Below are 13,400 nucleotides of genomic sequence, written 5' to 3'. Positions count from 1 at the left end.
ACTTCAGCTATATTCCACAGCTGAATAGTATCTTTACTATCCTTAACTTCTAAGAAATTTCTACCTCATTTTGTGATTTACTTGCCTAAATCATAGCTTATTTATTAGCATTTTTTAAATCTATAAACATATGTGGTTCGTTTTTACTTTGTCTTTTTAGGTTTCTTTGATAATTGATTTGTAACTCAACTGTGTCAGAACAGAATGCGATTTACACGATGCTGATTCTTTTGCTCGCTCAGATTTGGTTTTGCAAGGGGAGGACAATTAGTTTCCACGCACACACCCCCTAAGGCAGCACACTGAGCAATCAAGAACGGGACCGAGCCAGAGTGCCTGGGTTTAAACCCTGGGTCTGCCACTGATCAGCTGTGTGATCAAGACAAAGTTACCGGCCTTCCTGTGCCTCAGTTTCCTCATCTGTGAAATACTACAGACTAAACAAATTACACAACGTAAGGTACTTAGGATAATGCCTGGAACACAGTAAACAGTAGGTAAATGCCAGCTGTCGTCACCAGGTGTGTGTAAGAGTATATATTCTGGAGTTCTTGGATACAATGTCCTGTATGTGTCCATAAGATAAATTTAATCAATAGTGTTACTCAGATCTCCTATAAATCCTGATTGATTTTGTCATCTTATGTGCTATCAATAACAGAAAGGTGTTAAAAATCCCATTACAACACCGGATTTGATGTCTCCTCAAGGTTCTGCCGATCTTTGTTTTATGTATTTGGAAAGCACGTTATTAGACGCATACAAATTTTCAACCGTATTATCTTCCTGGTGTACTGAACAATATCAATATACACGATCTCCTTTATGTCAACCAATGCTTTTGCCTTTAAGCCTTTGGAGAGGGGGACAGGAGTGTGGTGCGACCATACTACACATCTACTTTTGTTGGGTTATTTGTTTATTTTAGGCAGCTTTTTTTGAGGTAGAACTGACATACAATAAACTTACATATTGAAAGTATAAAATCGCACAGGTTTCAATACGTGTCTACACCTGTGAAACCACCGTCGCGCTCAAGAGAGGAAACACATCCATCACCCGCAAGTTTCCCCGTGCCCTCTGTGATCTCTCCCTCCATCCCTCTCAGTCTCTAGGCAATCACTGACCTACTTTTGTCCTACACACGAGTTTACACTTCGCCTGCTTCTGTACAGATAAAACCATATGGCACGTACTTTTGTCTGGCTACCTTCACGCGGCACTATTGCCCTGAGATTTGGCCATGTCACTGCGTGGCCACTGCCTGTAACTGCTCAGAAACACGGCTCTCTTAGAGAGTCTGTTCGCCAGAGCTGTCTGCCTGTTGATAGACACGAAGTTGTTTCCGGTTTGATTACAAACTGAGCTGCTGTGAACGTTTGTGGACAAGTCTTTCTATGGCTAGATGCCTTCATTTTGCTGGGATAAATACCGAGGAGCAGAAGGGCTGGATCACACGGTGGCAGTATTTTAACTCAGAAGACACGGCCAAACTATCTGCAAAGTGGCTGCACCGCTGCACAGCCCCACCAGCAGCAGGTGGCGTTCCGGGGCGGTCACCCCAGAGGCCACGTGTGAAATGGTATTTTTAACGTTGGCCACTCTCATAGGCAAGTGGTAGGATCTCACTATGGCGTTGGTTTACACATTACCATTCCTCTAATGACTGATGATTCTGAACACCTTTGATGTGCTTATATGACATTCTTGGTGGAGCGTCCAAGTTTTTCCCATGGATTGTTTGTTTCTCATCGTTGAGACTTGAGTAACTTTCTATATATTCTAAATACAAGTCTTTGATCAGCTATGTGCTTTACAAACACATCTCTGTGTCTATAACTCGTCTGTTATCCTCGATATTGACTCTGGAGGAGCATGAATTTTAAAGTTTGATGTGGTTCAGTCTATTATTTTGCTCTTTTACGAATACTGCTTTTGGTGTCATTTCTAAGAAATCTTTGCCTAACCTAAGGGCATAAAGGTTTTCTTCTAAAATGGTTTTAAGCTTTACATTTAGGTCTGTGATACAGTTTGAGTTCACTTTTGCATATGTTATATGCGTATGGCATAAGGTGGGAGCTGAAGTCCATGTGTAAGCACACGGATATCTACCTGTTCCGGTAGTTTGTTGAAAAGACTATGCTCGGGGCGCCTGGGTGGCGCAGTCGGTTAAGCGTCCGACTTCAGCCAGGTCACGATCTCGCGGTCCGTGAGTTCGAGCCCCGCGTCGGGCTCTGGGCTGATGGCTCGGAGCCTGGAGCCTGTTTCCGATTCTGTGTCTCCCTCTCTCTCTGCCCCTCCCCCGTTCATGCTCTGTCTCTCTCTGTCCCAAAAATAAATAAAAAACGTTGAAAAAAAAAATTAAAAAAAAAAAAAAAGACTATGCTCTGTCCACTGAGTTAACAACCAGGTAGTGCTACTCCTCTATTGTTTTTGTTCTTCATCAAAGTTGATTTTGTCTTTTCTAAGTATTTTACACTTCCACAAGAATTTGACAACCAGTTTGCCAATTTCTCCAAAAAGCCTGCTAGGACTTATTGGAATTGCATCGAATCTATATCTCAATTTGGAGTGATTATTATCTTAACAATATTGAGAGTCCCGACTCGTGAACATGGTATAGCTTACCACTGACCTAGCTCTTTAATTATTCTTAGCAATGTTTTATAGTTTTCAGGATACAGATCTGTTAAACATCTTCTGCTTGATTTCCCACAGCAGCTGATATTTTTTGACACTTTTAAAAATAGTGTTTTGAACAAAAATAAACTCGAAATGGATTAAAAACCTAAAGGTGAGACCTGAAACCCTAAAATTCCTAGAAGAAAACATAGGCAGTAGTTTCTTTGACATCAGCCATAACAACATTTTTCTGGATATGTCTCCTCTGGTGAGGGAAACAAAAGCAAAATTAAACTATTGGGAGTACACCAAAATAAAACGCTTCTGCACAGAGAAGGAAACCATCAACAAAACAAAAAGGGCAGCCTACTGATTGGGAGAAGATATTTGCAAATGACATATCTGATAAGAGGTTAAAATCGAAACTATATAAATAATTTATACAAGTCAATACCAAAAAAAAACCCACAAAAAACAAGAAAACAAATAACCCAAGTAAAAATGGGCAGGGGACCTGAATAGATATTTCTCCAAAGAAGACATCCAGATGGCCAACAGACACATGAAAAGACACTCACCATCACTAAGCATCAGGGAACTACAAATCAAAACTACACTGAGATACCACCTCACACCAGTTAGAACGGCTAAAATAAAAATAATAATAATAAAAAAAAAAAACAAGAATGACAAGTGTTGGCGAGGATGTGAAGAAAAAGGAACCCTAGAGCACTGTGGGGATGCAAACTGGTGGAAACCAGTATGGAGGTTCCTCAAGAAGTTAATAAGAACTACCAGATGATCCAGGAATCCACTCTGCAAAGAAAACAAAAACACAAGTTCAAAAAGACACAGGCACCCCTACGTTTATTGTGGCGTTATTTGTAACAGCCAAGATACGGAAGTAGCCCAAACATCCATCGACAGAGGAACAGATAATGAAGATGTGGTATGTATACACGATGGAATATTATTCGGTCACAGAAAAGAATGAGATCTTTACATCTGCAACAACACGGACGGAGCCAGACAGTATTATGCTACGTGCAGTAAGTCAGTGACAAACACCACATGATTTCATTCACACGTGGAATTTCAAAAACAAAGAACAACAGAGAATAAGAAGAGACAAAAATCCAGACTTTGAATGCAAAGAACTGGTGTCTGCCAGAGGGGAGGAGGATGGGAGGACGGGCGAAATAAAGGGATGAAGGGCACACTTATCCTGAAGAGCACCGAGAAACGTACGGAATTGCTGAAACATAACGCACACCTGAAACTAACATAACACTATGGTAATTGTACCTGATAAAAATAAATGATTAAATTTAAAAATAAAAACGGTGTTTTGAAAACTTTAAAGTTTACTTATTTAGGGGGCAGGGGAGGGACAGAGAGAGAAGGAGAGAAAGAATTCCAAGCAGGCTCCACGCCGTCAGCACAGAGTCTGACGCGGGGCTCAAACTCACGAACGGTGAGATCATGACCCGAGCCGAAATCAAGAGTCGGTCACTTAACTGACTGAGCCACCCAGGCGCCACTAAAAATTTTAATTTCTGATAGTTTGTTGCCAGTTGTTGAGATGTGATTTTCCTGGCATGTGGTTTTCACCCTTTACTTGTACCCTTTCTGGGTCTTTATATTTCTCTTACAACTAGTACGATATTGGATTTGAAAAAACCCCAGACATGGTCCCTGTGGAGTTGGGTCCCTGCTGAATGTGATTCCTGATATATTCAGATTAATTTACATCCTCTTATTTTGAAATGTGTACGTATTCCACTTTTCCTCTTATTTTTCTTTCTTGTCTACAACTGCACTGAGTTACTTTCCGCCTTTATGCCAAAGCCCCAGCCCCAACTATTCTGGAAGTTACTGAACTGTTTCCATTATTTTAATAGTTACTCTACAAAGACTAACGTGCATATTTAACTTGGGGTCCAAGATTACTCGTGGTCTCTATTACCTTCCCAAGCAATACACAAGTGAGGAGTATCTTTGCTAGAGGCACACCAGAGACGTCCCCCTGCAAAATGCTCTTACTGGCCAAGACTCCAGTTCTACCTTGACTTTGTAACATTACAAGTTCAGATATCCTTTTCGTCGTTGTTGTATACAGCAGTGTTTAGAGTTACTCATGACCTTGCCTTTTTCGGACCATCATTCCTTCTTGCATCTAGACTCTTCTGAAATCACTATCCTTCTCGAAACGGCTGTCAGAAGCTCCACTAGCGAGAAGGTCTTCCAGTAGGGACCCCTGTCGGTTTTCCTTTGTCTAAAAATGTCTTTACATCCTTCCCTTTCCCAGAAGGTAGTTTTGCTGGACACAGCAGGCTAAGTCGGCTCTCATTTTTAAAGATGTTACTGCACCATCATCCGGCCTCCGCTGTTTGATGCCCCAGTCCGCCTGTCCCTCCTTCACAGGAAACCTAACGCTTCTGTCTGCCTGCTTGTGAGACACTCGGTCTTGGGAGTTCTGCAATTTCCATTTCCATACGCTCTATGTCCCGCTAGAGATCCATCAGTCACTCCAAGTCCCCAGAGTTGGGGGCTTCCATCAATCTTGGGGACATCGTCACTTGCCCCTCTGCATTCTCTTTAATTTCTCAGGAGCTGGACCGGGCAGGGGCGGGATCTTCTCACTATTCTGTGTCACTGAGCTCGGTCTCCCTGGGAGAGGTACTTTCTGGCTCGTTGGGCAGCTCTTCGACGTATCACAATTCCTGGGAGGCTCGTCCAGCCCATTTTTGAATGTGCCTTACAGATTTCCTTGTTCTTGTGCCCGGTTTGCTCCTTTCCACGACTTTGGGCACAGTGAGCTTACGGTCACGCACATCCCAGATAAGCCTACAGGCTGCAGTCTTTGCGGGTCTCTCTGAAGTTTGTTTTCTCTGCTAATTTTTGCTCTTTGTGGCCGGCTTCCTTGTTCCTTCGTGGTTTTGCCCCTTTTCGAGCTTAAGATGCTGGGAACTTTTATCTGTTGGAATTCTTTGAAGCTTGCATCAAAAATGGTTTTCTTTGGGGGAAAAAATTGTATTTACTTCTACCTGAACCTAAGGACACGATTATCTCGAGATTACTTTCAACTAAATTTTCCGCTTGAAATTCTTTAGGACAAATAAGTCACATAAATTGGGGCTCCAAACCCACATGAATCCCAGACTATGGTGGTATCTCTGAAGGGAGGTATTTTCTTTCTTTGTTCTTTGACTTCCATGGCCAAGGCCAAGAAAGGCAAACACCAGCACTTGCTTAGTCTCTGAACAGTCTCCAGGGGTTTGTCTCTGGCCTGTGGCTCACACAAACCCTCCTGCAGACCCTAGAAATTAACTGGCAGGTTCCCCTGGGTAGATTTGATGTTTTCCCTCTTCTCTCTAGAGTTCCATTTTCTCATGATTTCTGGCCAATGACAACATCCTTTCCGTTGTGGTTATGTTTTTAACAATTACACCAGGGGCACCTGGGTGGCTCAGTCAGTTAAGTGCCCAACTTCGCCCATGTCATGATCTCACTGTTCATGGGTTCAAGCCCCACGTTGGGCTCTGTGCTGACAGCTCAGAGCCTGGAGCCTCCTTCACACTCTGTCTCTGTCTCTCTCTGCCCCTCCCCTGCTCATGCTCTGTCTCTGACTCTCAAAAATGAACATTAAAAAAATTTTTTTAACTTAACAAAAAATAATTACACCAGCATGCTTCTGTGTGCTCTGTGACACCTAAGTCCACCGCACTGCCCCATTAGTTTCTTTAAATCAACGTAACTATTAAAACTAAAAACATCTGTGCTGGGAGGGGCGCCTGGGGGGCTCAGGCAGTTCAGCATCTGACTCTTAATTTCAGCTCAGGTCATGATCTCACGGATTCGTGAGATCAGGCCCCGCATCAGGCTCTGAGCTGAGTGTGGAGCCTGCGTGGGATTCTCTCTCCCACTCTCCCAGCGCCTCCCCTCCTTGTGGGAGCTCTCTCAAAATAAATAAACATTTAAAAATAAATAAATACATGAAATATCCGTGTTGGGACTGAAACCAACTAACAATGCACACTTGGCGAAATGCTGCTAAAGCCTCTGCGGCCGCACTGACCTTCCATCTGCACTTGGGCCTCCAGCCTGCCTCCCCCCTGTAACCAGGCCACCCTCTCTAACCAAGTGGACTCCTCTCTCGTCACAAGTGTGGTTTTTAAGCGTCTGCCGCTTTTAGGATAACGTCCAAACTACTTAACACGCCACAATCCTCTGGTATCACGGGCCCTGTCCCACCTCCTGCCTGACACTGGACCCTCTCGATCTCCCCCCAAACACCAGACCCTTCTAGCCTCACCTCCACTTTTGCACACACTGCTACCCCAGCAGCGGGTACTGGCTGAGTTTTCTCAGCCGTATTCTTTCCTCGAGGTCTTTCCTGTGTCTCCCAGCAGCCAGCTGATCCGGCCCTCCTCCCAGGGGGCATCTGCCACACTGTCCCTCCTGTTCACCCGACCATTCTCCCGCCGTCCTAGGGGCCTCTTCTCTCTGTGGCCCCCTCTCCCCTCCAAGCTCTGTCACAAGCCCCACGGCAGGAGCAACGACTGTATGAAGTTACACACACCCAAACCCACTCACTTGGATGCCCCGGGGAGACGGGCAGGTGGGCCTCTGGGAGCAAACCTAAAGACACACGCCTTTTTCTTTCCAGATGCTGAAGGCGACTGGTCCACATACAGAAAACACCGGGGCTCTGCCGACTGTAAGACTGCTAATCAGCATTGCAATGCTGAGAGAAGAAGGTTTCCAGGACTGCTTAGGGATGCTCCAGAATGTAGGCTTCTCTAAGGAACCCTGTTTACACACTTAATTTGCTTAAGGGCCTGTGATGTAAGGGAATGAGGAAATCAGTGTGAGGCGGGCCCAGGGCCGCCCCCCGGGACTCCAAGGCTCTGACGGCTGCAGCCCCACAAGACCCCCCGGGTCCAGCAGAAGGCCGAACAGCCACACTTCCAGAGGGTGCTAGGGGAAAACAGAGTTCTACAGCGTTGCTTCAGTGGATTACTTGTTTTTGTTGACTCGGTAAATTATATCACAATAGCAAATTAATAAATAAAAAATTCGTATCATAATGGAAAACCAGTTCCGGCTTCCACGAAGCCTAACACAGGCAGGCACTACCGTCGGTCCCCGGGGACACGGTCGGGAGGCTGGGTCTCAGTGGCAGCAGCCCACTCAGCACAGAGGGGTGTCCACCACCTTCGGGGTCTGATGCATGCAATCAGGGCCCTCCTGACCGGGGCAAAGTCAGCAGGTCGGCCAGACATTTCCCAAGGAGGAGCTGAGCTCTGGAAGGGAAGGAGATGTGACTTGGAAAAGCGTCCCTGGCTCAGGGGACGGGGCGGGGGGAGGGGTTGGGGGAGGTTGGGAGAGCGGCTGGATGACCAAGGTGCTGGGCCAGGGAAGCTCTTGGCCAAGAGGGAAGGCTCTGGAAGGTGGCTCCCTGGGCCCTGGGGACACTGTGTGAGTGGGGACGGGCCTCTGGCCGGCTGCAGCCCCTCTCCACTGCCAGATCAGGTGCGGCAGCTCATGTCCCCCTCCTCTGGGGCCTGCACTCCTGTCTGCTGCCCTGCCTCCCGGCCCCGTGCCCAGCCGCACTGGCTCCCCTCCTACAGATGAGAAGATGGGCAGAGACCTTGAGCGGCTCGCCTGGGTCACGCCGCGGGGCTGCGGACACGACCGAGCCAGCTGCGAGCGGCACCCCTGACCACAGGGGCCACGGTCGGGAGGCACCTTGGCCCTCGCTACATCGGGTCGTGTTCTGTTCGGCAGGGCGGGTGCTATGCTGTCCTCAGGCCCTGTGCACGGTCCGCCTACCACCCGAACCCTGCTCTACCCACACACGGCACTCACGGCCGGCAGGACTCCCGGTCTCTCAGAGCTGAATTTCCACCTCTGCCCACCCCCCCCACCCCGCCCCCTGGGACGGTCCAGGTGTTCGAGGGCTTTGCCCCGGAACCCTGCGCTGCTGGGGACGGGAACCAAAGGCGTCCATCTTCAAGAAGCCTCCGGCACAGGGTCTGGACCCTGGGCACAAACCGGACAAATCAAGGGCGAGCCGCTGACCACGCTTGTGGTCGTGGGCCTTTCCCCACTGTGGTCAGAGCCGTGCTCACCGGGTGCCCCCACAACTCCCGCCCTGTCCTCGCAGGGCCTCCTAGCACTCAGGCAGCATGTCACTTGCAACTGCAGGACCACGGGGGCCCGTCCCCACCTCCGTGAGGGCAGGATCAGAAGGTGATGAACCTGAGGGACCTCCAGGCCATCGCCGAGGAGTGGCACCTGATCGCTCCTGGGAGGCACGACTTCCGCCGCATGAACCCCCGGAGAAAGCGTCGGGTCCCCGCACCGTGCAGCCCCGCTGGGTGCACGGAGCCCGGCGACCTCAGGCCGACAGAACAGCCACAAGTGAGTGCCGGGCTCTGTCTGGACAGGCTCCGTGGTGGCCCATTACTCCTTTAGAAAACGAGTTTCTTCCTGAAATGCTCACTTGGAATAAAGTCAGGATTCTGAGAACAGGGAATTCTGGAGGTCAAGGAGAAACACTAATAATCGTAAACATCCTTGTAAAAATCCGAAATCTCTCTAGCTGAGGAAGACGATTCATGTAAGAGCCCAGATGCACTTGGAAATGACCAAAGTAACACTCACATCCCATTGCAATCGGATCAGACGGCTGGAATCTCCAGGTTCTAAGATCTCACTGCCTCCGGTGAACAGAGTCTAATACACCAGCCTCAGAACCTGCTCCCAAAGAAAGCTGCGTGGAGAAGAAAGCCCGTGTCACTCCTGGGAGACCCCCAGCTCTCGGTGCTGCGTGCCCCCCCACACACCAGGCTGAGCTGATGAAAGGACATTAAGACGGGCCAAAACCACAGGCAGGCAGGAAGCCCTTGGGGGGTGTGGATCCCATCCCTGCAGAACCGTCACTGGGGACAGGAATGGGGGCACCCAAGATCGCATCACAAGTGCAGGCAGTTAATGGAGAAGATGCAGAAGTTCTCTGAAAGACATGAGAGAAAAGCTAATTAAAGGAGAGTCATACAGGTTCATGGACAAAAAGATTCAGTATTGAAAAGATGTCCATTGACTTCCACTTTAATTTACGAATTCAATGTGTTTCTAACAAAAACTCCAGAGCTTTCTGTGGCATATGAGGCTTATTCTAAAGCTGACACTGAAGGGCAAAGGGCCGAGAACAGCGAGAACAGCGAGACAACGCCAAACATTACACATAAGGTGAAGATTTACGTGTGATATCAGGATGCTTTGTGAGGCCGAGAAAGACCATGTGTTCTGGGCACAGGACGGATGGGCCAATGGAACGGAGGACTGAGACAACGCCCATGCTAACGTGGGTGTTCCCTGACGGAGGAGTGATGGTGCAGATCAACAAGGGAAGGCTGGAGTATCCAGTGTGGCACTGAGACCACTAGCTCTCCACACGGAAGAAACCGGAATCAGATCCCTACCTCATGCCATACACGAAGCTAAATTCAAGGTGGATTACAAAGCAAAATCTGACAAGCATAAAGCACAAATTCTTTAAATCAATATATTCGACAACACAAATATTTCAAAGTGGTACGTGACAAAGGCACTATAATTAAGGACAACGTGCAAGTCACAGACTATCAAAAGATATTTGGAGTGCGTATATGACTGGTATATGATTAGTACCCAGAAAAATACATACATATTTTTAATATTATTTTTTAATATTAAATATTTTTAAGATCTCCCTAAGAATCAAAAATAAAGGGACAAACTACCTCATAAAACAATGAGTCAAGGATATGAACACTGGTCAGTAAAAACAGGAAGAGCTGTTCGTACTCACTGCAACAGGGACACGCAGAGCAAAACGAGTAAAAGTGAGAAGTCAGTTCGTGGTTTTGGGCAAAAACTAGAAATTACAAGGAGCGCAGAGAACGGGAGGAAAGATGAGCTGAAAGACATTCTTCTTGCAAATGCTGGCGGCGGGCGGGAGGGGGTGTGTGCAGCCGCTTTGGAAGTCAAACTGGTAACGTCTTGACGTTCACATCCTGTAAAAACCAGAAATTTCTTAAACGGAGCATCTCCTACAGGCGGATGTGAGAAGACGTGTACAAAAACGTTAGACGGAGCACCGTTTGCAATTTCAAAAAAACTTCCAAATAACTCAAAGGTCTTTCAAGAGGAGAATGATAAATTATAGCACATTCACAGAACGTGAAACTCCAGAGGATGAGCAAAGTGGAACACAGCTACACCTGCCAAACTCGGTCAATATTAAAACAGGAAGTGGAACGCGGCAAGCATATTGCAAAAGAACTTTTAAGTGTGATGCCTTTTCTAAAAGTTTCAGAATGTTCATTGGGATACTACATATTATTTATTACAGGCACACGTACAAACGTATGGCAAAAATACTAAAGGATGTTTAGAAATGATAAAATCAAGTTCAAAGTAGTGGTTACTTCTGGAGAGGAAGAGAGGGAGATTCAGTGGTATAGGCTCCCTTTGACCTCTAAATCAGAAATAAAAGATCTGAAACAGAAATTTAAAAAAATAACTTGCAGGTCTGACCAAGCTAGGTAGTAGGTATTCCTCAGGGTTATCCATACTTTTCCGTACATTTAAGATCTTTCGTACTGAGAGAAAAAGACCAGGAACTAAATGGAGATGGTCTTTTCCAGAGAGACTCCTCTGTGTGGAGGCCCACAGCCCTCCATGTCCCTGACCAGTGTGGGGCCCCAGGCTGTCATCCAGACTCTGTGGCTGCAGGTGCAGCCCCGTCCCTGGGTCGTGACCCCGCGTCTCCTCCCAGGCCCGCGCCCACAGGCGCGAGGCAGCCCCTCACTGCTCTGTCTTGCCCATGACCTCTCCCAGTGCTTCTGTTTTCTGTCCTTCCCAGAGCAGGGCCCCTGGCACGCACGGCTGCTCTCTCTCAAAGCGGCCTTAATGTTCGAGAGACGCTCAAAGGGTAAGCAACGCCTGTCCCCTTTCAGCTACTGCTTGGAGGAGAGAGAGAGATCCAGACGCCCCGCACATCAGGAGTTTCTTAAAACTGCATTTCAGGCTCCGCGCGGGCCTCGTGTTTGCTTACGAGATGACAGAATGGAAGTTCAAAATGACCGCACGATTTGCCAAACGCGGATTACCGACACGTGGCACACGCTTTCTGAAATGCAGAAAATAAGGCAACGAAACAGGTTCCCTTTTACTTTTTATAACCAAGAAACTGCGATAAGAGGAACAATTTTTCACCTTTAATTGCATCATTAAGCCTTCCTTATAATTTTTGGCACCGGAATAAAAACGAATAGCCCTCTGGTGTCAGGAGACTTTCCTATGTACACGTATTTATGTAGATGTAGTTCTGAGGCCATTTGAATGACAGGAATTGTGTCCATGCTTTGTTCAGATTTGAGTGCACCGGCTTCAGCTATGCAAGCAAATTCTCTGCTATGATTTCCTCTGAAATATTCATCGCCAGGCCGCCGCGCGACATACACAATTACCCACCAGGCATGCGGAGCACGGCCGTTTTAAAATTCGCACCCACACCCCCAGGCTCGGGGCATGGGCTGGTGACGGAACCGTAAATCACACTTCGTTATGTGGCCAAATCCTGGAGCCTAAACGAGCCTGGTGCCCAGCCAGCCAGCCTCCAAGTGACTGATCTATTATCTCTATGCCAATCTCTATTATCTCTCGCCAGATACTTATTGGCAGGTGTCTGTCCACGTCTGAGAACATTCCAAATGGTGACATGACAAAGGTCATGGCCAATCACACTCATTCTGCACGTTCCCGGGGGGATGCCGACCCGACCGGCACAGGCTCTGGACCGCCGATCTGGGAACGGGACGTGGCCCGCAGTCCCTCCTAGCTCTGGGATGTGGGCTGTTGCTCTAGCCTGTCCGTAATTCCTAACTGAAATGAACATTTGAAAGCCATGTAGTAAAATAATAAATAACAGAAAATAATACAAAATGCTGGGACATTTCTACAGCTCCTAATGAGCGTTTATTCTTAGGCTGATGCACTGTCAGTAGGAAAAGAACCAACAGGGTATGTGCACACAAACGTGCACACACACACACGGAGACTGGACGACTGACCGATTTTAAGAAACCGGCTCACGCGATAGGAGGGGCTGGGAGCCCAGATCTGCTGGGGAAGGTGGCAGCAGGGCCCCAGGGCAGTTGAGGACAGGAAGGCAGGACTGCTGCTTGCTCAGGAGGCCAGTCGCCATGCTGTTCAGGCTTCAAATGACACGATGGGGGCTCGCCCGCATTGTGGACAGTGACCTACTTTATTCAAAGTCCACCAATCTGGACTTGCATTTGGATGCTAATCCCAACCAGGAACACCTCCACAGCACCGTCCGGAACAACGTTTGACTCAATAGCTGGGAACTGTGGCCCGGCCAGGCTGACTCACTGAATCAACCATCACAGCTCACGACCGCCCAGACCAAGGTCTGTCTTCAACTTCAAAAAGACATTCCTCAGTACAGGGCTGTGTTCCTAGGTCTCTTCAAACGCCAAACCATTGGTCCGGATTGCCAATAATCAACAAAAGCGTCAACATTCCCCAAAGAGCTGCACACGCCCAAAGCTCACAGACAAGAATTTTCTCCAGGGATGTTGGGAGAGAGTTCTGGAACTCTCTGCCCCTCTTCGCCACCTGCTCTCTACAAACCACATCTGCTTCTGGCCCTTAAAGAGAGTGATTGCTCCTTAAGCACAGAACAGGCACGCCAGCAAAGATGG

The 13,400-nt window shown here is 47.7% G+C and overlaps 1 protein-coding gene across 5 annotated transcripts in view; it reads right to left on the bottom strand.

Annotated features, from left to right (window-relative positions):
• The window catches only part of TBC1D22A (TBC1 domain family member 22A), a 326,941-nt gene that overhangs the window by 37,027 nt on the left and 276,514 nt on the right, over positions 1–13,400 (bottom strand). Inside the window, exon 12 of one of the 5 annotated variants that reach the window (XR_006601196.1) lies at positions 9,292–10,685. The exons of the other annotated variants lie outside the window; for them this stretch is intronic. The gene's annotated coding sequence lies outside the window, so the exon portion shown is untranslated. The remainder of the gene's footprint in view (positions 1–9,291; positions 10,686–13,400) is intronic. 5 annotated transcript variants of the gene reach the window in all.

The sequence above is a fragment of the Felis catus genome, chromosome B4 (genome assembly GCF_018350175.1).
Source record: "Felis catus isolate Fca126 chromosome B4, F.catus_Fca126_mat1.0, whole genome shotgun sequence".
Classification (NCBI taxonomy): Eukaryota; Metazoa; Chordata; class Mammalia; order Carnivora; family Felidae; genus Felis; species Felis catus.
This window is presented reverse-complemented; position numbering and strand designations above follow the sequence as displayed.